Consider the following 24,315-nt stretch of genomic DNA (forward strand, 5'->3'; position numbering starts at 1 on the left):
CAATATGCTACGGTCATATTATTTTTCAAAAGTTACAGTTTCACCGGAAGGGTGAAGCAGTGAATGCGATAACAGCAAATTGGAATGTTATACGAAGTTAGGCCTGGAGCTGACTACTTGAGGGGAGACGTGGGTCTTGAAAAGTGTGTTTTTAATAGTTGGATGAACCGAATGAAATTTAATACAATTATTCAGTTTTTTCTGCATATTCCAAATCTCTGAGTGGATTTTTAATAGCTGCATTAGAACAAAAGATATGCTAGTTTACAACGTTTTCCAGCACAATTCTTGCGGGGATTTTTGGCAACTTCTTTTCGTTAAGCACAAAACCAAAGTATGTGGCATGATTGGCAGAAAGCTGGTCTAGCCGATGATGCTATTTATTTTCTTATAATGTTTACCAAATGATAATTCTCGGTAATTGTAAAGTGTACGAAGCAAAAATTTTTCACTCATAATTGCATCGGTTTATTTTGCACTCGAATTTCGATAAAAACAATCAAATTAGCATCATCGGCTAGATGAGCTCTTGGCCATTTTGCCACGTATTTCATTTTGTGTTGACAACGCAAAGTTGCCAAAAAGTACCGTAAGAAATATGCTCTCAGAAATTGCATATCTTTTGTTCTAATGCAGATAATAAAAATCTACTTGAAGATTTGGAATCTGCAGAAAAAAACTGAATAAGGGTATTAAATTTCATTCAGTTAGCCCAACTAATAAAAAAATTCAAGACCCTCGTCTCCTCTTAAAGATCTGATCTCAGCGAGCGAATCTCTTTTCGGGCTCTCTGTAGCTTCAATGCGTAGTAAGCTGTGCGAGTACAGCACTTACATGGGTTTGAGCTGTGTACAAATGCCCTCTGTTGGTGTACGGCGCGCGGCCATGAGCGACCACGCCCTTGAAGTCGAAGCGCGCAGTTCCTCTCGGAGGCGCGCAGCTCACACTCTGCCTCCTTGGCAACCCTCACAAGCAGGCCGATGTTATCCCATGCGCCTTTCGCGTGATGTAGTTGGCCGCTTTTACTCGCACGTAAATCACGCTTCCAGTCGGAGCCAAATCCAGGCATTCTACGTTGCAGTCAAGAATCCTCCCACCGAGCCACACTATTGCATGAAACTGCTGCCGAAAGGACCCTCTACAGTAGCAATCTCGGGACAACGTCAATTGTAGTTGCTGTGTTGCTAATCTCTTTGATAACAGTGTAATGAAGACTTCGTATGTGGCGTTTCTTTCTAAAAAAGCCAAATGTAGAAACCAAAGCTGGGCTAAATTTCACGGGAGCTTGGAACGCACCTAAGTATGTTTCACTTTCAAAGCAACTGTAATCAAAATGGCGTAATTCCTCATTCTAACGTGAACTCAAACAGGCAGTTTCGAATAAAAAATGAGCCAAATACTATACCTGCTTGACTCAAACTGAGCCGGATCCATTAAACCAGCCCTGCGTCAACAATCGTGATCAAAGCAACCTACTTGCAATCCGTCTCAATTCTGTCCTAGTTGCTTTGCTGTCTTGTTTTCGTTCCACATCGTTGGGGGGGGTGAGCGATTGGTACTTACCGAAGGAAATGATGTTGTAGGGCAATACTGGAATATAAAGAGCAATAGGCCGACTTTCCTACTTCTTTCTGCCTCTTAGTGTTTCTTTTCGAGCTTCGCTCTACAATGTCGTGTCCTTTCTCCCAAAGCCGGCATGATTGATATGCAAGACGACTGAAATGCAGATATCTCGCACCGGTCTATTTCTTGAAGAAGTGATCTGAAACGGCGCGGCATAAAAGGAGCTAAGAAGAAGGAGAAGAGCTGCAGCGTTTTCGAAAGCCTTCAGTAGATGCCAAAAAATACGAAAACGCTGCCGACATCCCAGAATAGTGCGCCTTTTGCCAGGAAGGACCACCATTGCGTAACTTGAGAGAACGGCAGCATGGACCAGTTGGTGATTTATAATCGACGTATTTGCAGAGCGCTACGTAAACGACGACGTATGAAAGGACACAGCACAGCGCCTGTGTTGTGTCCTTTCATACGTCCTCGTTTAAGTAGGGCTGTGCAAATATGTCGATTATAAATCACCATTACGCCCATGAAACAAAGGATGGCACTGACAAAAGCACAAGGATAGTGTTCATTTTATTCCAAAATATTGATAGATCACTCATACGCTGCAATTTAGACTGCTTTTAAGAGCAAATCGAAGTCTAAGTGAAATGTTCCAATCTATAAGAGCCAAATCCTAATTTTATTCCTGAATACCGAAAATAGTGGGCTATATAGCCGCAATAAAGATTTGGGTTATTTTGGTGGCATGGGCACACAGGCAAAAAATTGTTGGAGCAGGCTCCACAATATTGTAAGTAGCAAAGGAGTGCATTTTTCTCAGTTTCGCTTGAAGCGGATTTGGTTCTTTTTGGAAAAAAAAACCTGGTTGATTCGTTCATCATAGGGATCGGTGTAATACAAAAGGTAAACGTGTCCTCGCAGAAGTAGTAGAATGTTTATTATTACATTGATATATGAGAGCTTGCACAATGTCTATGGTGTTTGGCAGCTATAGCACCGCTTGATGTGGACGCACCCACATTGACGCCTGGTGGCGTATGTAAATCCCGGCTAATAACGCTCATGAAATGATTAATTATTTGTGGTAGCTGTAGTAGCAAACATAGTGCTGGACACAGCGTATGGTGAATGCAAAGATGGCTTCATTATGCAGAAAAAAACACTAAGTCGGCATGCGCTCTTTCGAAGCGTCGTCATTTGAGCAGAGAAACGGCAAGGTGTGCGCTCCCTAGTAGTCGGTGTCAGTGCACTCGAAGCTGTCGGCGGCGGAGAAACACCTTTAGTCCTTTTGGAAGCGGTCCTGCGCTGGCAAGGAGGCATCCGGCGCTCACGCGAAAGGCGAATCGCAAAACTGAGTCTTTACCAAATGGAATGACCGTGGACGCCGCAGTGTCAGGTACTGGTTAGTTTCATGATGCATTACTTGTGGCCTCCGAGATTGGCTCCCGCAACGCGCCGTTGCTACTGTCGCTCAGTCCGTTCCATTCTCGCGAGGGGAGCGTAATCAGTGAAATCAGTGGGACAGTCACAAGATCGTCGGTTATTGGACCATGAGCTTCTTACTAGGCTTGGGATAAGACCGCTATCCCGCGGAATGTTAGAGTTAACAGAAATATGACACCATGGCCGGCCTGAAAACGCGACGGGAAACGCGACGCGCGTCGAGTCTCCTCTTTATCTGGCCGTGATTTCTCACGGTTCGAGCGGGGAACGCGGTGTGACAGCTAGGCGAGCATCGCAGAGTTCTTTTTCATATGGATTAATGCTATGAGCAAGACTCGGGCTAACGTTGCCACCTCGGCGTGCAAGGCGATGACCAAATTACACTTCTTTCGGAAACGCGCCGAATGGGACGGCCGTAGCAACGGTGCAACGGCGAGTTGCCCGAGCAAATCACGGAGGCCACAAGTTACTTCACTGTGCCGCTCTCTGACGGCAAACACCACCCCACGAGCCAAGAGCAATGTGAGAGGAAAGTGTGAGCGATAAAATGCGCGTTCGTGAAACCTCTTGCATGTGTGACCGTGGCGCAGTGGTTAGAGAATCCGTCACCTATCGTCGCGAACCGACAAGTTGTGGGTTCGTAAAGTTTTACGCATTTCACGTACTACCGGACGCAGGGGCGTATGGTATGGTATGGTAAACTTTATTGAGGTCCTGCAGGACGCGTCTCAACACGTAGCGGGCCGCTCCCACGAAGGGACCGGAAGGCCAAGCCTCTCGGCCGCATCGTGGGCCTGCTGGACAGCCCAGAGTTGTTCAGCCAGAAGGGGGCTACGGAGGGCCACATCCCACCTGGCCGAATTATTATCGACTGTAGAGTGTGACCGGGCACACCGCCAGAGCATGTGTTCTAAAGTGGAGATTTCTCCGCACGAGGGACAAGAACTGTCGGTATAAATATCGGGATAGATCCTGTGTAGGAGACACGGGTTCGGATATGTATTCGTTTGCAAAAGCCGTAGTGTGAGGGCCTGAGCTCTGTTGAGCCGCGGATGTGGAAGAGAGTAAATTCTGCGAGCGAGGTAGAAATATTTTGTAATCTCGTTGTAGGTAGAAGGAGTGTCCCTGTTCTCGGTGGAGTCGTCTCCAAGCTGTCCGGGGGAAGCGCCGTAGGTTAGGTCGCGCGCAGCCCCATGAGCCGACTCATTGAGGTTGGGGGGAACACCCTCTATCTGGCCCTGATGTGCGGGGAACCAACAAATGAAGTGGTGTGTGATTTCCTTACCCTCGAGGAGCCGAAGGGCCTGCTTAGAAATAACGCCTTTTTCAAATGCTCTTACTGCTGACCTCGAGTCGCTATAAATAGCGTCTCGCGTGTCATCAAGCAAGGCTAGTGCAATTGCCATTTGTTCCGCAATTTCCGAGTTCCTGGCCAGAACCGAGGCAGCATTGGTAATTTGTTGGTTAGAATGAATGGTTACAATTGAGAAGGCTTGGCGTCCTCTATAGGAGGCAGCGTCCACAAAGCTGACCTGTCGCTGATCACTGTATATTTGCTTAAGGATGTTAGCAGCTCTTGCTTTTCTTCTACCACGGTTATAATCGGGGTGCATGTCTCTAGGGATAGGCGCCACCGTAATGCTTTCGCGAACAGAATGAGGAATGTTGGAAAAGTCTCCTGCGATCACATCGGGGCAATGACCGAGATCCGGTAGGATGCATCTACCCGCTTTGGTAGTAGTGAGACGAGCTAGTTGTGCGCGTTGCTGAGCTTCCGCGATCTCCTCTAGGGTGTTGTGAATGCCGAGCTGAAGTAAACGCTCTGTGTGAGCAAAAATCGGTATTCCAAGAACTCGCTTGGTGACTTTTCTTAGCCAGAAATTTTTTTCGGGGGGGGGGGGGGTTCAACCATACTTTATGTATGTTCGCGCGTGCGTTTGTATGTGTGCGTCTACATACGCGCAAGCAAAATTGAAAATTTTCGGGAGGGTTTGAACCCCCCCCCCCCAACCCCCTCCCCTTGGCTACGCCCCTGACCGGACGTCTTGCTAACCATAACCTAAATAACACTACTCTAGATTTTATTACTTCACACACATACTTGGGCATTCATACAATGTCTGACTTGGCTGGAAACATCACATTAACTACGTTATTAACAATAGCAATCGCATTGAAGGGTACCTACGGGCAACATTATTCGCTTGTTTAAACTACGGAACTAAAAATGTACAAAACACTAGTGCGTCCTATACTCAAATACGTATGCTCAATTTGGGACCCTTTTCAGTAGCACTTAAGTGACTCGTTTGAAACGGTACCGAATGACGCAGTACTTTCATCTCATCTAACTACAATCGCACTGGCAGGTGCGTTTCAGTGAAACGCACCCTTTTCTTGTAGTCGCTGGAATCACGTCGCAGAGCACCTGGTGTAATGCTTTTTCGTGAGATATTTAATCATTCAGTTTTGAAAGCTCAGTATCGTTATAGCCCAATCCGATCGCTCAGCTCATTTGGGCCATCATAATGACGTACACGTCATTAGTGGCCGCTCTAACACTTTTGAATTATCCCTAGTTCTACGCGCGCCCAAAGACTGAAACCAACTTCCCTTCAACATTGTTTGCGTTTCAGATTATGACATGTTTTGTCCCACCTTACGCAATTAGTTTCTTCATAAAGTGTTATGTGGATAGTGTATAATTTTTGTCTGTATTTCGTATCATACCAGCATTTGAAATCAATTGTTTCAGCCTCACATGGTATCTTCATATGTAGTGTAGTTATTTTTTTATGTTATTTTCGTTTGCTTTTTTGTTATTTTTATGTACCCTACTCCCCATTGTAATGCTTTGGAGGGTAAAATACAGGAAATTAATGAAATGAAATGAAATTAAAGAGTTGCGATTAACAACGGAACTTATCTGAACCTATCTTGTGAGCTTCGCCATAGTACCGTATTTCTCGAGACAGGACATCCTTCGCGTGGACTTCTTAAGCTAACACGGCGCAGTCATAGACTGTGCTGTGTCCAAATCAATAACGCTACCGACGGAGAAAGTGACGCCTCCGGGTGCGAACATACGTGGCCGTGTCAAAAATGCCAGGCCTGCGCTGAAACCGCAGCACAGTCACAGCGAAAGCTGGAAGAGCAGCGTTTCTACAGCCCGTTAAGCTCTCTTGGGGCTACAAAACAAGTACACTAGAAAGGTACCCACTACGCCATAAATCACAATTTTTGTGAAGTTGGGAAGCACCAACTAAGCCATTATTCGTCATTCTGCGGAGAAGCGAGGCACCAGCTACACGTCAGTAAGGCATCATGTGCACTTTGTTGACGCGACGACTGATGACGATGAAGAATTAGGGATCAGCCCTTTGTAATGGGTTGGAATCTTTAAACGGCCCACCAGTTATGTAATTTGCATTGGGTGACGCCCGGTCACTATTTCCCTCTTCCGTCATGCTGTATAACATACATTGACGTGGGAGAGAGACGGGGGGGGGGGCGAAAAACTTTACTGAGACCCCGAGGAAGTGGATCATGCGCTTATGGGCTTCCTTGGCAACCAATACAAGTGCACTTGCGAGGAACCCACTACGCTATAAATCAGTGTAATTTTACTGAGACCCCAAGGAAGTGGATCATGCGCTTATGGGCTTCCTTGGCAACCAATACAAATGCACTTGTGAGAAGCCCACTACGCTATAAATCATTGTAATTTTTGAGAAGTATGGCAGCAGGCATTGTGCCATTTTTCGTCATTTTACGGAGAGCGTTGGTACCTGCTATACGCATGTAAGGCATTATGCGCACTTTGTTGATGCTGTGCCTGATGACGATGAAGAATTATGGCAGAGTCCTTTGTAATGGGTTGGAAGCATTCAACAACCTACTCGTTGCGCAATTCGCATTGTGTGACGCCTGGTTACAGAATTCGCGTTGTGCGACGCTTGGTGCTTATTTTACTCTTCTACCACGCTATATTGCATATGCTAATGTGGTTCCTTTCCGACATGAAGCCTGTATAGGACCTTTTTGCAAAGCAGTTTCAAGCACCGGCATGGCTCAGAGGTTGAATACTGGGCTCCCACGCAGAGGGCCCGGGTTCGAACCTCGTTCCATCCTGGAGTTTTTTTCTTATTGCGTTTTTTTTCTTATTTCGAGCGATACTGGTTACGGACACCGGCGGCGGACAACTACGGCGCCAAAAACGGCCGGTGAAATGATCTCATAACAGCTTTCGCTGTAATAATGTGCTCGAGGAACAAGTGACAATTCAGCCACGATCTACCGCAAAAGATCACAGGGCCCTTTATACTCGTAGATTTGCCTAAGACCACTCGAAGTCGAAAGCCATGTTGTTCTTTTCTTCTCAGTCAATGGATTGATCTTCAGACGCCGCCCTCCGAAAGCTTTCTGCAGCTAACGTGGTTTTGCACTGCCTCCAGGATAGGAGGCATTGCAAGCTTCCTGCACATCATCTCTCTTTACACTGCCTCTGTGATCGGCCGACCTTTCACCACCAATCAATGATATTTGATGACATGATGATTTGATGTCACTGTCTATCACATCATGGTGACGTGATGGTGATGCCACAGATTTTGGCAAGTGTGACATCATAATTGCGTCATATGTTTAGGTCATTAGGTGATGATGTTCTTTTGAATGACTCGGATTCTCGTCGGGCGCCAATTTTCACCCGTGTCCACCGGGCAAGTTAACTGTACTTACGTGGAGTACACTTCGGTTAAAGCGCGATTCACCATATCCAAACGACGCTAACGGAATGTCTCTTGCAGTAGAGTATACAACTATCGGAGAGCGTTCTTTGAGCGCATTTTCGTCCGTCGCGGCCGCGCGGGTGACCGCCGAAGACGGGCGGTTCCCGCTTCCGGGCGGTGATGGTCTACGCGGGAGCGGATGGTTTGGTGTTATTGCCGGACGGTCTAGACAGCGCTTCTCGGGACCTGACAGTGGATAAGCGAAGCAAACGGCGACCCGAAAGATGCTCCAGGGGAACTCAACGCCGTACAGGAATTGGAGATCGAAAGCAGCCTCCACCATTCCAGGCGGCTCGGCTGCATAAACGGCTCGACGCCATTTATTCAGCATTGCCACCTGACCAATTCTTCGAACGAAGAACACGCACACATTGATGATGACTATATACAGGTGAAGAGGATGAAGGACAAATTCTGCGAATATTGTGCTCACATTTTATGTTTATGGCCTTTTTACTGCCACAATATCTTAAACACATCGTAACTCATGGTTCATCGATATTCTAGCATAAATTTAGACGGTGCTCTTTGGCCACATTTAGCCCTAGCGCCATAAAACACCCATACATCATCAGGCGTATCACGCTGACAATGTGGTGCAACGCTTAGCGAGGTGATAGCGCGGCCGACAGATGGCCTGCCGATAAATTTCCGTTTTATGCCGAGACATTATGTGTTCCATCACCAGGGAGTTACATTCCTTTTATTGATTTTTTCGTAGAAACCAAATTTAGGACAGTGAACTTTGATTCTTAGTTTCGAGCGCTTGTCTAATTGTACAACACAAGAAGTTGTCAAAAGCGAACAGCTGAAATAATAATAATATCTGGGGTTTAACGTCCCAAAACCAAGATATGATTATGAGAGACGCCGTAGTGGAGGGTTCCGGAAATTTTGACCACCTGAGGCTCTTTAACATGCACCTAAATCTAAGTACACGGGCCTCAAACATTTTTGCCTCCATCGGAAATGCAGCCGCCGCGGCCGGGATTCAATCCCGCGACCTGCGGGTCAGCAGTCGAGCGCCATAACCACTAGACCACCGTGGTGGGGCGACAGCTGAAATGTAAGTGGCTAATTTTAATCATGAGTGAAAAACAAGAGTAAACGTCATCTGGCAGGCTTTGTAGAACCAGTTCTGTGTTCCTTCCAGCAATATATTTTTACTTAATTGGGTCTTAGGCAGTTTCACAATTCTTCTCATATTCAGTCATTTCGCAGAAACCATCACGGCATTTCCCCCCCTCACATTCACTGCCGGAACGTTTTACCTGAAAGAAAGCAGTGAATATTTTACTTCAATACACTACCACCATTATATTTTTAAAAGACGCAGTTTCACCGGAAAGGCGAAGCAATGAATGCGATAACAGCAAAGAGGAATGTTACACGATGTTAGGTTTGGAGCTGACTCCTTTGGGATCCGATTTCGCGTAAGTATACGAAACGCTGGCGTAGCTGAATACAACCGTTCCAGCGAGCGAGTCGATTTTCTGGCTGTCTCTGGTTTCAATGAGAAGTAAGCGGCGAGAGTACAGAACTTACAAAGGTATGAGCCGTGTACTAATGACGTCTATTGGTGTACGGCGCGCGGCCATGAGCGACCACGCGATTCCTTCGGAGGCGCGAAGCTCACACTCTGCCTCCTCAGCAACCCTCACAAGCAGCCCAACGCTGTCACACTCACCTTTTGTGTGACGTAGATGGCATGTCTCATCTCAGCTTCAGCCACGTTTTTCGGTAGGGGAGCGCGCATTTACTCGCACATAACCACGCTTCCAGCCGGAATCAAACCCAGCTTTCCACGTGGCAATCAAGAATCCTTCCACCGGGCCACAATATTGCCCAAAACTTCGGCGGAAAGGACCCTACACAGTAGCAATCTCGGGACAACATCAATTGTGGTTGCACTCTTACTAATCTCTTTGAATACAGTGCATTAAAGACTTCACAGAGTTGGTGGGGAGAGAAATTTGTTCCTTAAAGTTTGCAGAAATCTGTTTCGTCGAAAGGGCGAAGCAGTGAATGCGACAGCAACATGTTCTAATGGTATACGAACCAAGGTTAGCAGCTAACTCTTTTGGATCCGATTTCTCGTAGCTCTACAAAACGCTGGTGTATGCTAATACGGCCATTCCCGGGAGAGACGTGGTTTTCGTGCAGCTTGTCAAAGTTCACAGCTGCTTCTCACGCCACGCAGCATACCCCCCCCCCCGTATGTCTCTTCCTTCGCCCAGCGAAAGACGGGTGGCCTATTTCCGTTGTGGTTGAAGAGCAATAGACGGCAGGCCTGGCACGCGGGCTGATGTTATTGTATACACCCTTCGTGCGACGCAGACGGCCAGCTTATTTCATCTCTGCTTCAGCCATGTTCCTTGCCAGCACTCGCAAGCTTTTACTTAAGCCACAGAATACGATGCGTTGAGCAATGTTATCGATTTGGTGTTTATACGGCACATGACGACAACAGTGAAAACCTGCGTAGAGTGTCCTCATAATTTTTATCAGAATAAAAAATGAAAAAAAAATGCCGTGCAAGCGGGATCGCCTTTCTTTTATGGAGAGCTGCATTAGTCTCGCTGTAAACAATTCGTCCATTGGAAGAATCAAATATTCCGGCGCTTTTTCATTGCTTTAGTTCTCGCCTTCACTACCACTCTTACAGGCGATATTCGCAATGCCCATAGACTGTCGCGCCACCGAGCGGAATTCAGGAGCGTCCTCTCAAGGAGGGTTAGTAGACGACAAAATGGCGGCACTATGCAGTCGCTCCCTTGTTCGGCTGTGCTAGCCTCAGTGTTAACGCGTCGGCAAGAAAGGAACACTACGACTTTGCATGTTCCCTGCATCAGTGAACAAACCGGGCCCTCCGTGACACGAGAAATCTGATTCGTTCTTGCGAGACGCGAAGTTTTCGTGAAAATACGTGGCAACTCACGCTTTCAATGCTAGCCCACAGTGTACACATATTAGCAGCTTCGCGAGGCTTTCTGTAGCCACGTAGGTAAGTTAAATGTTATCGTCTGACATATTCAGTTGAAGCTCACCCTGTTTTACTTGCATATATAATTGGTCAGTGTTTCTTGTAGTGCATGAGTCCCATAACACTGCACGCGGGAGGGAGGTCGCGCGGGCTCGCGATGTGCTCATGTATAACTGAGCGATCTCAAGTTGGCGATACATTAAAATAGGGCCTCAATCCTTTGTCAGCAAAGCGCTGTTACGAATCGTGCGAGCAACGTTTCAAACATTCGAGGACGCGTCTGCTCGACGCCTTTCGTGGAGCGAACGCTTTCCATCCACGCCGTCCTTCGCCAGTGTGTTGGGTTTCATAGCCACCGCTGCGCCGCTTGTTTTTGTACGTTTGTTGATAGGTGGCAGCACACTGCAAGCGATTTGCTTGTTGACCGGTCTGAGAGCAAAACGTTCTCCGACGTCTGTCTAATTGTAAGGGTGGTGACGCGGAGTGGTCGAAGTCGTTCGGCGGAGGAAATTCTTCAGAATGCTTTCAGCAGTGATGTTGAAAGAAGCCATCTTGACGACGAGGATTTTTCACTGGGCGTAGAAGACTGTGAAAGCACCGAGAGTGACAGCGACGATGAACCACCAGCTGCTAACTCACGAGGAGCGAGTTGCACTTCACGTCCCCTCGTGCGTTAATGTTCTTTCACGCTCGTAAGTCACTTTGATTGTATTTAATGTATAATATCCTTGAGCGAGATCAAAATAAAAGCATAGCTCCTCTTGTGCATTGCATGTATCACATTTATTGTGGATATTATGGAGCGCCTCATGCCGCCAACACGCTCGAGCTCGACCAATGAAGCGAAATGGTTAGAGCGATGGAACGTGCAGTCACGGCCACAATCCACGCCTCTCGGCGAACTTCATCGACGTTGCGAAAAGCATACGTGTTTATTCTTTTCGATATTCATGTTTCGATCATGCTGATAGAACCTGCAACATGCGAGTGAAGTACACACGGCTAGAGTCTCAGCATGGCTGTGACACAAGCGCTACTGAATGGCATGTTAAATGCTTGTGTTCCGTTGAAGACGTAACACCGCGTTTTCGACTGCGCAAGTAATGACGACGGGGTATTATCACTGAACACTTTTATGTTTGCAAGCCATCATCACGCGCAGCAGCGATGGCGCTACTCGCTGGCGGCCTACTACTGCGGCAAATCCGTCAGGCAGGCTCGGTACGTACTACCTCGGAGTGCCGTTCAGCTCATACGTCAATTCTAGTTCATACAGGTTTATGTAGCACGCACAGGATTTCGCAAAGCATCGTTATGCACGGTAACGGAGCTGAAATATAACCTTTCACTTCGCAGCAAATAATTAGGTGGCGAGTACTTAGCACTTTCCATGGTTTGGGAAAGTATTTTAGTCTCATATCCATTCCAGCGCAGCTCATGACTTCATCCGGTGAAAGTAGCACGGTCCGTACGTCCGCACGTCCTATCTGTTCCTATGCAAACAAACGGGTTGACCCTCCACCTGGCGCCATATTGAAAAGCACGGCGCGCCACCTATAGTTCGTGGGCATTGCGGATCGCCTCGCCGGATATTTCTTCACATTTCGCGCGTAGAATGTCAGCACTAAGCGTTGAGCGTATCGAAGTTTCGCGCTTGTCGTCTGCTTCCTGTTATCTCCGTTTGCGTGGTCGGAAATGCTCGAAATGGAGCGAAATAAATTGATCACGCTCGATGGTCGTACGAGACGAGGAAGAACGGGTGGTCTACTGCATGGCAAAGCAGGGTGGGAGACATTTCCCAACTGATATTTCTTGTAAATGGACCAACCAAGAGTATGCGTCCTGATGATGTCAGGTGAATCACCGTTCTGGCCTCCCGAAGTGCGTCAAAAACACGAGAAACGGCAAGAGAGAATAGGGCGCACGATTTTGTATTTTGAGAGGCTGTTTTTGGGCCCTTTGATAAGGCAGGGCGTGCCAACGCGGACACAAGAAAGTTGTGAAGACACCACACGCGTCGCTAATAACTCAAAATTCTTACAGTGCGCATAAAGAAGGTAGACAAGTCAGGTGCGCGTAGTGGTTTACGTGCGAGATAACTATTCACTATCTTGATTTCTCTGTTGTCTCTGTTTGCACGTCGTGTCTTTTTCACATGAATACCTACCAACTAGCTCAGCTATCTGTTATTCTGCGTTTTTCCTTGCCTTTACATCTATAAATTACATGTCTATCTCATTTATCTATGCGAAATGTACTGGGTCCTAGACTCCAAGAATAAGCTATCCAATGAGTTGAGTCGTCGGGCTTTAAGGCTGGAACATGCCGCAGCGTTGAGGTGAGGCAATGCTCGTGAGGGTTCGGGAAGGGTGTAAATATACAACTTTCGGGGAGCTATTCTCGATGTGTCCATCTAAAGAAGATGCCCATTCCATGTTGCCAGGTCGGACGACGCACTGCAGCGAAAGGCTCGAGAAACCGTAGCCTAAATTTGCCCGAATTCAAAATGGAGCCAGAAGATTTGTAGCCAACTAAGCCATTCCTATTTGCAGTTTTATTTGGACATTTCGCATTCGACAACTACCATTCCTTGCTGTGCAACCCGTCGTTAGTGTGTGAAACAGCTCGTGTTCAAAAGGGCGAAAGTTCCGATTTTCACGCGTTCCCTTAACAATCACCGAGGGTTAATGGAAAAAAAAAGATAGTCAGATTCTGCAAGCTTCGTCTCATCATTCTGCTGCTTTTGGAAATTTGTCTTGTAATGCGAGGTCTTCCATAGGACCAGTTATCTACAACACTGCAGTACTTTGCACATTAAGCAAAACAGGTTCAGGGTTTTTCTTGTGCTTTCCTTGACAAATTTTGTTATCAGAGCCACCAGCTTTTGCCGCTGCCCTGTGAACATTCAGTCAATGTGTCGAATTTAGTGTAGCGCCGCCAAATAAAGAAAATTTGCGGAAGCGCGCTCTATAATCTTGAGGGCGCGCGATGACATGAGATCGCTAATTCGATTTGCGATTTCTACGCGCAGGTGCGGCTGTGTAGTGTTAGCAGCCTATGGAGCGCTGCGCCGGCCTATGGCGTCGCCTCGTGGCAAGAAGCGCATCGTACTCACACGCACTCTTGATTTATGTCGAGTATTACCTAATAGCACGCTATCTGCTGTTCGACGTTAAACGGCAGGCGGCGGCAGCTCTGACGAGAGTGAGCACATGCCTTGTCTGGGAAGAGGCCTTGCCTGATAATACGGAAAATTCCTGCGCCGGTTATAAACTCTCCTTGCCGCGCATGACTATAAAATTTGCTGAGCTGTTCATAGCCGAGTATACTTTCTACACAGTCTTTTATCACGAAGCCCGAGGGGTTGTTCATGATCATTTAATTTCCTAGCAACGCGCATATCTTCTAGGTTTTGTCACTGATTGTGTACTACTTTGGTTTTGTTCTGCGATTCAGCAGCCTTTATGCAGATTTGGCACTAATAAAACAAAAGATTATAATTCTCGAAAAAGCTTACGTTCGAAGAGCCCCAAAACTAAAACGACGATACTGGAGTGAGAAAAATTCCAAGACATCTTTCAAACAAAATAAATTTGTATGTGTGATGTAAATCAAAACATACAATGTCAAAAATCTCGAGAGAGAAAATGCTCAAAGAACATTCACATACGACTGTTAAACCAGCTTAGCATTTTTTTTATCATGGCCATGCTTCGCACTTTCGCTACGGCTGTGGATCATGACTGATGCAGACCGCGCATGAGACGCCAACATACAGGTACGTATGGTCGGGGCTAGGTAGGTATGGTCGGGATGTATGGACGTCCCAAAACCACGATATGATTATGAACGACGCCGTAGTGAAGGGCTCCAGAATTCTTGACCATCTGGTATTATTTTACGAGCACTGACATCGCACAGTACACGGGCCTCTAGTATTTTGCCTCCAGCGAAATGCGACGGCAGCGGCCGGGATCGAACTCGCGACCTTCGGGCCAGCCGCCGGGCACCGTAAACACTATACCACAGCGGCGGACACAAAGTTAGGGAACTGAAGACAGAGCACCCCTGGGAGACACTGGGCTACCATCCACTCGTCCACTTCGTCCGAAACGTCGAGCACGTGGATTCATGTCATGACCACTGAATCGTGTTCGTCATACACTTATCCTATGGTGTACAAATTTTGGTATATTACAACCTGTGAAGACGACCAGGAGAGCACCCAGACGTAGGCGGCTAAATAGATAGATAGATAGATAGATAGATAGATAGATAGATAGATAGATAGATAGATAGATAGATAGATAGATAGATAGATAGATAGATAGATAGATAGATAGATAGATAGATAGATAGATAGAAATGCCCAAAGTGCCTGAGTGAGTGAGTGAAGAAACTTTATTTCCCTTTTTAAGAAAGGGGAGGAGCCGGAGGGGAGAGAGGGAGGTCTGTGATCCAGTCCCAGTAAGCGTCCGTCACCACTTCGTGTGGCATAACGTCAGACTACCAGTCATGGTAGGCCTGAGGTTCGCTAAGAAATGCTTCGCATTTAAATATCCAACTTGATCCTGTATAATGTAGTATCGTTGGAGCATTGCAGGACAAAGCAGCGGAAGCGGTAGATAATAATAATTGCCATGGTTTCACAATGCAAAACGACTACATCATAATGAGAGACGCCATAGTGAAGGGTCCTGAAAATTACGGCCACATGCGGTTTATTAACGCGCACCTAAACTAAGCACACTGACCTCTATAGAATTTCGACTAGATGGAGATGTGGCCATCACGGCCGCGTTTGACCTCGCGAGCTTCTCGTCAGTAGTCGAGCACCATAACCAGTAGGCACTGCGGCGGCTAAAGAGGTAGATAAAGAGTAAAACGCTTTTGGGCAAACTTGATTCAGGAAACGCAGACGTCACGCAATTCATAAATGGTGTGGACAAGCGTCTAAATATGATAGAGTAAAACGTGTGAGCTCCTCATTCATGACCATAGCAGGGTGCATGACTGATCGTTCTTTTCAGCATAGTCGCTCTCTATTGTGTAGGTTCTGTACCATACACCACTAGCGGCGTTGCGCCTGCAATCTCATTTTAAAAAGCCACAGTGTCACCGCAAGGGCGAAGCACTAGACGCCATAGCAACAAATTATGTTATACGAAGTGAGGCTGGCAGCCAACTCGTTTGGATCCGATCAGGCGTAACTCCACAAAATGCTGGTGTAAGAGAATGCGGCCGCTCCAGGGAGAAAATGCTCTTCCGCACAGTCTCTTCTCGTTGCGCAGCACGTCGAAGAGTATACGAGCCGCCCGCTGATGGCGCCGAGAACACGCGCGCGCCCATAGAATCAAAGTTCAGTGTTGCTGCTCAAGCGGCACGCCCCCCCCCCCCTCACCTCGTGTCTCTTCATGCTCGTTCAAGAAGGGCGGGTCGTTTCTTCTCTGCCCACACGGCAGGCCTCCCCGAGCGGGGTGATGTGATCGCATGCGCCCTCCGAGCGACGGAGGTGGGCCGGCTCGTTTGATTTCTGCTTCAGCCGCTATCGTCAGGGAGCGTAGTGTCAGCTCGCTGTTGACCAAGTCGACACACCGAAACCGCCAGCACATTCCCAGTGTAAGAATAAAGGGGACGAAATATACAGAAACAGGTATTCGACATGTCTGAACTAGCGCTTGAATGTTTCCGAGATGTTTGAGAACGATGCAGGGAATGCGTACCGACCTTCACAGGTGCGTTAGATGGGCGGCGGCGTTAAACCTAATTTTATGGCAAACACGATCAGAGTTCATGCACGGCGTCCGAGATGTGAACCCAAAAGCGGATCTCGGGCGGCTGCGTTCGTTGTGTTGAAGCGCGTTCCGTCCCTCTCTTTTCTGTCGAGAGTTAATTGTGAAATCCGCGTTACGTCAAAATGACATTTAAGAAGAACAACAGGAAGCAGAGGGCGCGCTACTCGCCGAGCTCCCGCCATTCAGGGGTGGCTGCAATGGACAGTTCATTACATGGACACATCGTGAACACCTCCCCGGTGAATTAATGTATGTTTTATGTCCAGAGTCCCCGTTCAAGAAAAGACAAACGGCAGCGCGCTGCACTAATTGTGCGTCGGCGGCGGCGCCGTGATCACTCTCCGGACTTCGGCGGCGGCGCGAGTGGGGTGAGCAACAACAGGTGGTGTCAGCGGCGCGTCGCGACGGCGTACAGGTATAAATAAAACTGAACTCCTGCTGTCTCCCCGTCAAAATTTGCGTTGCGAGAGAAATCGCTTGATTACGCCAGGAAAGTAGAGGGCTTGAGGATGAACCTAGCCATAAATACAAACATGCTCCAATATTCTTACACCTTCTCCGTCAGGAGGCACTTCGTACACAGAATCACCAGTTTTTCTAACGTAATCTGTCCACCGTCTTTCAACCACGCAACCGACCAACGAGACTAAAGTAACTGAATGAATCAGAATGAAGTGGAGCACATTCGGCAGGCATTCTATAATAATGAATAGTAGTTTACCACTATCCCTCCAGAGGAAGGTATATAACAGCTGCATCTTACCGGTACTTACCTATGGAGCAGAAACCTGGAGGCTTACAAAGAGGGTTTAACTTTGAGGATGACTCAACGAGCAATGAAAGAAAAATGATAGGTGTAACCTTAAAGGATAAGAAGAGAGCAGATTGGTACAAGAAAGATAACAGAATTCCCGTGTTGGATAGAGCTCGTGTAGGGTGCACTTGATCCGGCGCTCCCCAGGTTCCTCTCTTGCCTCATACAAGAGCATGCGCCTGCTTACGTGGCTAGTTGCTCTTCGGGGTGTGCCGTGGATGAGTGAGCTAGTAAAGGGTTAGTGCGATCACTGACGTCGAACGCGTGACGCCGCCAATATGTCATTTCGTACTAAGGAATACACCAGGACTGCGTGAAGCTGATTAAGCATGTGAGAGCAAAGCATAATGTTACATCTGCTTATAGTCCGCGCCACACTTCTGCTTTCTGTGACGTGACATTGACATCTGGAGTGCATTACGTCGTAATATCGATACGGCTACAGCACTGCACGAGCACTAGCTTGATTTCGTCTGACGAATCCTTAGGTCATTGACTAACAACCACGTCTCTAGCCGACTCTGCTCATTTCCCACCGACAGAAAGCACCATGCGGACCTGTAATATACCAGGGGTAATCGTTCATGCGCCCACTAGTTGTATGACACAGAAATGGGCGTCGCATCACCTGTGGCGCTCGCAGTGACACGGCGGACACGCCACTCGCATCCACCGCCCTACTCAATCGCAGGCGTGCCTCTCTTTGCGCTCGCGAGGTTAGTGGCAGAGTGCTACGTAGTAGTGAACATATAAATGCATATGACATCCAGGTCGTCTGTGCGTATCGTGCATACACAGAGCAGAGAGTGTGCGCACTTTCATTACGCCATTATTCCATAGAAATATTCTATGCATATATGCCTTTATTTGCAAATTTTTTATTGCAAGACATTGTAGTTCGCGCTAGGCCTGATCGTTTGCAGCGCCATCCCCATGTTGGCTCGGCACAAGTATAGAGCATGCTCTTGTTTTGTTTCAAGTTGCCGTTAGATAGAGGATATGTCGCAGTACAGTAAGAACTACGCGTGATACGTAGTTGGAGGAAGTCCTTGCGTGTTTGGAGTCCATTAAAGGTCAGATGAAGTATCAATGGATTTTACTTTGGAAGTCAGGAGAACCCCGTGTAGCGATCGGTTGCTCTGTGGAGAAGCAGGCGCGCTGACCACTGCGGACCTGCAGTGGGCGGCTATAGTGTACGTTTATCTACAACGCGAGGTCTTGGAGGCGCCGCTTCGTATGGCCTGGTATGTTCACCCACGCTCATATTCTCGGTAGGTGTAGATCGCTGTTGCCGCAACTGTGATTCTTCTTAGCGCTTTCCGTAATAAATATGAGGCCGACGACTCGGCAACTCGTCCGTCGTCACTCTCCCTAGATAGGCAATAATTAGTTTCCTAAGATACAAGAAGAATACACAAGACAAAATGAATTGTAGAATTCTAGAATCAAGGAAAAGCAATGCAAGGCAGACGTACCAAACAAGGTGACCCGTCAGGCCGCGAAGTGCCATTTGGAAATGTGCAAGTTACGTCTTTATCTGTAATACAGAACCGAACATCAATATTATTCAGACATATGATCGATACCATTAGGATTACCTAGGAAATAACCACTACTAGCGATTACTGAAAACCCGATGCGCAAACAAAAGCAGAGCTTCCCAGACCATAATGCTGGTAAGTTTAATATTGCGACGGGCGCTCCTGTTTCTGTTGTTATGTAACATGTCCGTTGCACATGTAACCACTATTTTGCGCAAACCACGCTAGAATGGCTGGGGACTTTCCCGGTTACTTTATCATATTCCGGTAAGATTGGGCGCCCAACGCGAAGAACTACTTTGAGGACGCTTGAACATCGCTTTCAAGAGTACAGCGTGATAACATAATCGGACCGTGTTGGTATCGCCTCCCCAGTCGCTACACTGGCTTCGCTTCCCGGTGAACATCTAAACCGTGCCTTAAGGAAGGTCAAAGTGCGGATGTTCTCCGGCTCTAGTATCCATGCATCCGACGCGACGAAACACGGCCCCACGGCGGCGCGATGCCGTTTAACACCGCGCCCGTGGGCGTTTTGCACCCTCTCGCTAGTGACAGTCTAGCCGCCGAAGAAACTCCCAGATGTGCGCGCAACCAACGCTAAATAGTGTATATAAATAGTTCGCCGTTAGCATGCTGATAGATCTATGCGTGGTGGCTGAGCGGCTAAACACATCACGCCATGGGGCGAGGGGTCGCAGGCTCGAATCCCCCGTTCCACAAGAACCGAGGTTTTTTTCTATTACTTCATCATTTGCATGAACATCTAATTTTCGCTCACCGACAACGCTCATTTTTCGCTCACAACCAACCGCACCGCCGCTGACACCGCTGTCGTCACCAGAATTTCTGGGAAACGAGCTCTTTAATGCTGTCGATTTAATAGATAATATGGTTTAAGAATTAAGATGAAGTGTACCGAAGGTGCGGTGTTATGTCAGGGTTCCCAATCCAAACTTCATTGCTGCAGCAGTATATTCAAGCTGGCAATCTCATGCAACCCACGGCAACTCCTTTGGTGCGCGTGATGTAACCGGCGGCAATTATTCACGCAACGTCTGGCAAGTCCTCTCATCAACGGACCCGATTCAAGGCAGCGACTAACGGCGGTTCCTGATCGGGGGCTTCGCACTGCTGGCTGATTCAAGGGATCCCAGGGCAATAAAACAACCAAGCTTCGCTAAGAGAAGGGGGAACAGCGAACGAAGAAATCCCGGGTCGTCTTTGCACCTCATTGCGAGCCCAATAAGCTGTCGGCCCAACGCCGAATATGTAATGCCTCTGTTTAGATGTATGTACATATATTTTGCCTTAACTCACCGTCGCCTTGTCCGCGTCGTCTATTAGCTCAGCGCAGATGCAGCCGCAAGCTGAGACACCCGATACCCAACAGTGGACACTAGAAGTAGACAGGACAGCGCTTACTGTACATGTATTCGGTGTGCTTCATCCTAATTTTTAAACGATATTGTCTATTAACACGATAGCGCTAAAGATCTCGTTTCGCCTGCCCAACTCGCCATCTGGTTGCAATACAGTTTATTCTGAATCTAACATGGTCACCAAAGATAAGGCTGTAATCTTCGATTCCGCATGTATATATGCTGACGTCATTTGCTGCTGATCGATTGTTCGACGCTGCAGCGACTTTGCATGCCGATATCATTGCAACTGGAGTGTCGTTCTTTTTCTAGACACAAGTTCGCCCAATCGGCCAAATAAATAGGAAATTGAAGGTGACAACCACCGCGGCCGCAACTGTCGGTTTCTCTTTCACAACCCCTCCGCCACATTGCGCGATTCCGAAGAACTGATATGCCCAATAAATAGTTTGATCTCTACCGGCTGCGATTGCTTCCTTGATCGTGACAATCACGTGACAATGTTATCGCAAGTGCATGAAGCAACAGAAGGTCAGTCAGAGGTAAGAGGCTGCATTTCGATAAGCAACGTGTGACCACAAATATTCATTACCTGAAGGCTTTTAAGCGTTCAACCAAGCATAGTCGTTCATACGAAAATGCTGAATCGGTATACACATTTGTGCCTCTTTTTAGCAAACTTCGCCATACACACACACACAGAGCAACACTTACAAGTGGCTGCGGCAAACCACTCTTCCCCACCACGTAATCATGTGTACAATCTTGGAAATGTACAGATGAAGGGGTTTGATCTTCGCATGTCTCACGAAGGAAAAGACGATACATTTAATGTTCTCCCACGGACATACAGTGGCGCTCAGACGGCTGGCGCATTCTCGACAATGATGATGGTTTCGCGAAGAATTTTGGTGGTGCAAGCCAGCATACTGAGACGCATCGCGCGTCTTCACGACGCTGATGTAGTGAAGACGAATCACCTATAATGAACTGCTGATGCGAATAACTGTACTTTAAAGGCCATTTCAAGCTGACAAACTCAATGCATACTCGTACACTGGACGCCCACGATCACATCTGCCAAGATTTAGAACGCTAAGCGCCGCGAAAACAGGTCAAAGTTCAAAGTAAACTCCGCTTGCCCTTCTCGCGGACGGGCGCCCCAAGATGGAGAGGATAATACACAACAAGAAATGACCCTACGTAGTTGTCGGTGCTCTGACGTCGATCCCGTACGTAGAAATCGGTGCTCTGACATCGCTCACAGTAGCGCGCCACACCTCGAGAATTATGCGAGGCGACATGTTTAAATTTTGTAATCTGTTGCGTGAACCTGCAGCTGTCCTTCATAAAATGTGTTGATGAGAAATAAACATTATTATTGTTGTTTTATATTATTAATATTATTAGTATTATATAAATGAAGGTGAGAGAAATATTAAAACACAAAAATAGAATGTGTGTGTGTGTGTGTTTCTTTTTAACACGAAAGTGTTTCCTGCCGCGGTCCACCAAGACTTCACTGGCGTAGTTCCGTCCAACGTTTATAGAACCTTGTTCAGTTGCCAAACTCTCCGCCTCCGCCGTACTCTGAAAGCGGCGCATAACGGACTTCCGGTCCAGGGGGGCGCTACTGCGGCAACAGGCTCTACGTAGCAGACGACAAAGCGTGAGCGAACGTCGCGCATGCAGCTGCTATCCGCGCAAATAATGAATTCCTTGAAAACGCAACAACGAGAACGACTAGTTTTTCTCTTTAGGTAATCGTGATGGTTTAATACATTAGCAAGAATGTTTGAAAGCGCGTTAGATGGTGTTTTATGTTGCGCGAACTATAGTAGGCACCGAGAGCTCGGTGGTTGCTGCGCCTCTCATCAAGTTCAGGGCGACAGGCATTAGTGTTGTTGTCTAAGTCCACTTTTCAACGACAACGCGAGCGGCTTTGAAAACAATCTTTTTTTTTTAATCCTAACGGGGAATACTCCAAAGGTTCTGGTAGGTCCTGTGAAAATACGTAATGACAGAATTTTGTAGGAGCGCCGCGAGGAGTTGTGCAGTACGTTCTGCTCACAGCCTTCGCGCATTACCCATTATAGTTTGTTTTAAGTGCCCAAGAAACGCCAAGAACACTAGGACACATCGCTTAACATTGTTAATGCATATCGACTATGCGGCAGAGCGCACTTGCAGAAATCGACCCTCGCAAGCGCATGATGAACTTATGCACGTGTCACGGCACACTTCGATATCGATCAAATCCCATCGGGACTGCAGTTTTTCGCTGGCTCATCTCTGCGAGTTGCGGAAAGGAGCCACTTGGGCTTGAGAGGTTACATTCAGAACGGTAGCGCACATAATCGAAAATAGCCTCACCATCTAAAATTGGGCCCTCACCTCGCCCGACAGCATATCTTGTATGCAATTTTAATCCTTCACAAATACTAACGATAGCTTTTTTTGTTTTACACATTTTTAACGTTCCTCCTTAAAACTGTATTAAACAGCTTAGTAAAGTGATTGCAGCATTACAATTCTACCTTTATACGCTTGCACGTTTAATGTTTTGAAATGACACCCTTTCATGTTTTCCCCCTCATTTATAGCATGCTTTACCGCATTGAAAAGTATGGTCTTGCTTATGCCATATATTTTTTTCTTCATTTGCAGTTATTCATATGCACCTCGGCAACATTAAATGTGAATAAATAGTGGGATTAACAGGTTCTTTTAATACAATGCATTGGAACTAACTTCAGGCTATCATGAACATATAAATGTGAGAAGTGGTATCTTTACACAGGACAATAGTTATAGTGAGAAAAGCACAAAAAGTCACACATTTTATTGAACAGTTTCGCTGGTTTACATACAATATTTACAGAAATTGCACGATTTCCAGATTTACAGTAAACGAGCCTTTTTCCTGGCATTCTTGACCTGTTCACTGACTTGGCTTCTCTCTGCAAGGTGCCTGGAGTAAAAATGCATTCGCATAACCAAATAAAACTTAATTAACTTCACCGTAAATTCCTCGGCATGCAAATCGCAGCCCAGTCGCACGAGTGATCGATTAGACAAGAGGTCCACAATGCCCCAAAAGAGGCTCCCAAAACCTTTCCTTCCTTCGTTTCTTTCTGTATCACAGGCTCAATGCCTGCAGCAACTTTACCAACTGTTGGGAAGGGTGCTTTAAAGCACCAGGGACAAACGATCTCTTCTCCGTTAACACAGCTGCTGGTGGCACACATTTCACATCCGTGGTGGTAGCATGGCACTCCGTGCATGCAGAGCACTTTAGTGCCTTCTTCGCCACATAACCTGCAAGATAATACAGTACTGTTTGTTCAGCAGTCGGGTGATTATAGTCATGCTCTACTGCACTAACAGTGCTTTCTTCAAGGGTAATTGACTTCAAAATGCTGTCGAGTTTCTCATTTCTGGCTTGCTTTTCCACTAGGGCTGACATCTTCTTGTCGCTCAGGGTCTTGTCCAATGATATCAGCACAGGATCCGCAACCCCTGAGCAGTTACCTCTTGATGCCATTTTTAGAGGAGTATGTAAGCTCAGGAGTCGAAAGACTTGGCTGAAGCCAGTGATTGTAGGGTGATTTTCGTCACCACCAAAGCTGCGAACAACACCAAAGAAGCGCTGAAAATAAAAATGAGCTACAATAAATTAGTGTTCCAAACATATATGTTATAAACGTCATTCATATTAAGAAAATTTCGTAAAGAAACAAATGTGGTACCTCTAGTGGGTCCTGATTCAGTTTAGCAGTAAGCACGTATGGCACTCCTTTGCTGTGGAGAAAGTCAATGATGTCAAGCGTGGACAATAGTGTCACTCTCAAAGACTCTGCTGTCATCTGGGAGGTGAACATTTTTGTGTTGCTGTCTGTACAATGCCTTGCTGTTGAATCAAGCATCCGAAGAAACCCTTTGATCACCTGCATAAAAAAAACATGTAAATGATGATTTATAAACAAAGCGCATGCACAAAGCAATAC

General features: G+C 46.9%; 2 protein-coding genes across 6 annotated transcripts in view; one reads left to right on the top strand and one right to left on the bottom strand.

Annotated features, from left to right (window-relative positions):
• LOC125758250 (uncharacterized) overlaps window positions 1-24,315 on the top strand; it is a 220,036-nt gene that overhangs the window by 138,191 nt on the left and 57,530 nt on the right. The gene's annotated exons all lie outside the window — the stretch shown is intronic.
• The window catches only part of LOC119390394 (uncharacterized), a 164,017-nt gene that overhangs the window by 127,654 nt on the left and 12,048 nt on the right, over window positions 1-24,315 (bottom strand). The window contains exons 2-3 of one of the 5 annotated variants that reach the window (XR_005183303.2): window positions 18,864-18,925; window positions 8,630-9,067 (exon numbers count right to left, since the gene is read on the bottom strand). The exons of 3 other annotated variants lie outside the window; for them this stretch is intronic. The gene's annotated coding sequence lies outside the window, so the exon portion shown is untranslated. Of the gene's footprint in view, window positions 1-8,629; window positions 9,068-18,863; window positions 18,926-24,315 lie in introns of those variants that run through there. One more of the 5 variants, XR_007415814.1, reaches the window with a different exon arrangement.

This window comes from Rhipicephalus sanguineus, chromosome 4 (genome assembly GCF_013339695.2).
Source record: "Rhipicephalus sanguineus isolate Rsan-2018 chromosome 4, BIME_Rsan_1.4, whole genome shotgun sequence".
NCBI lineage: Eukaryota > Metazoa > Arthropoda > Arachnida > Ixodida > Ixodidae > Rhipicephalus > Rhipicephalus sanguineus.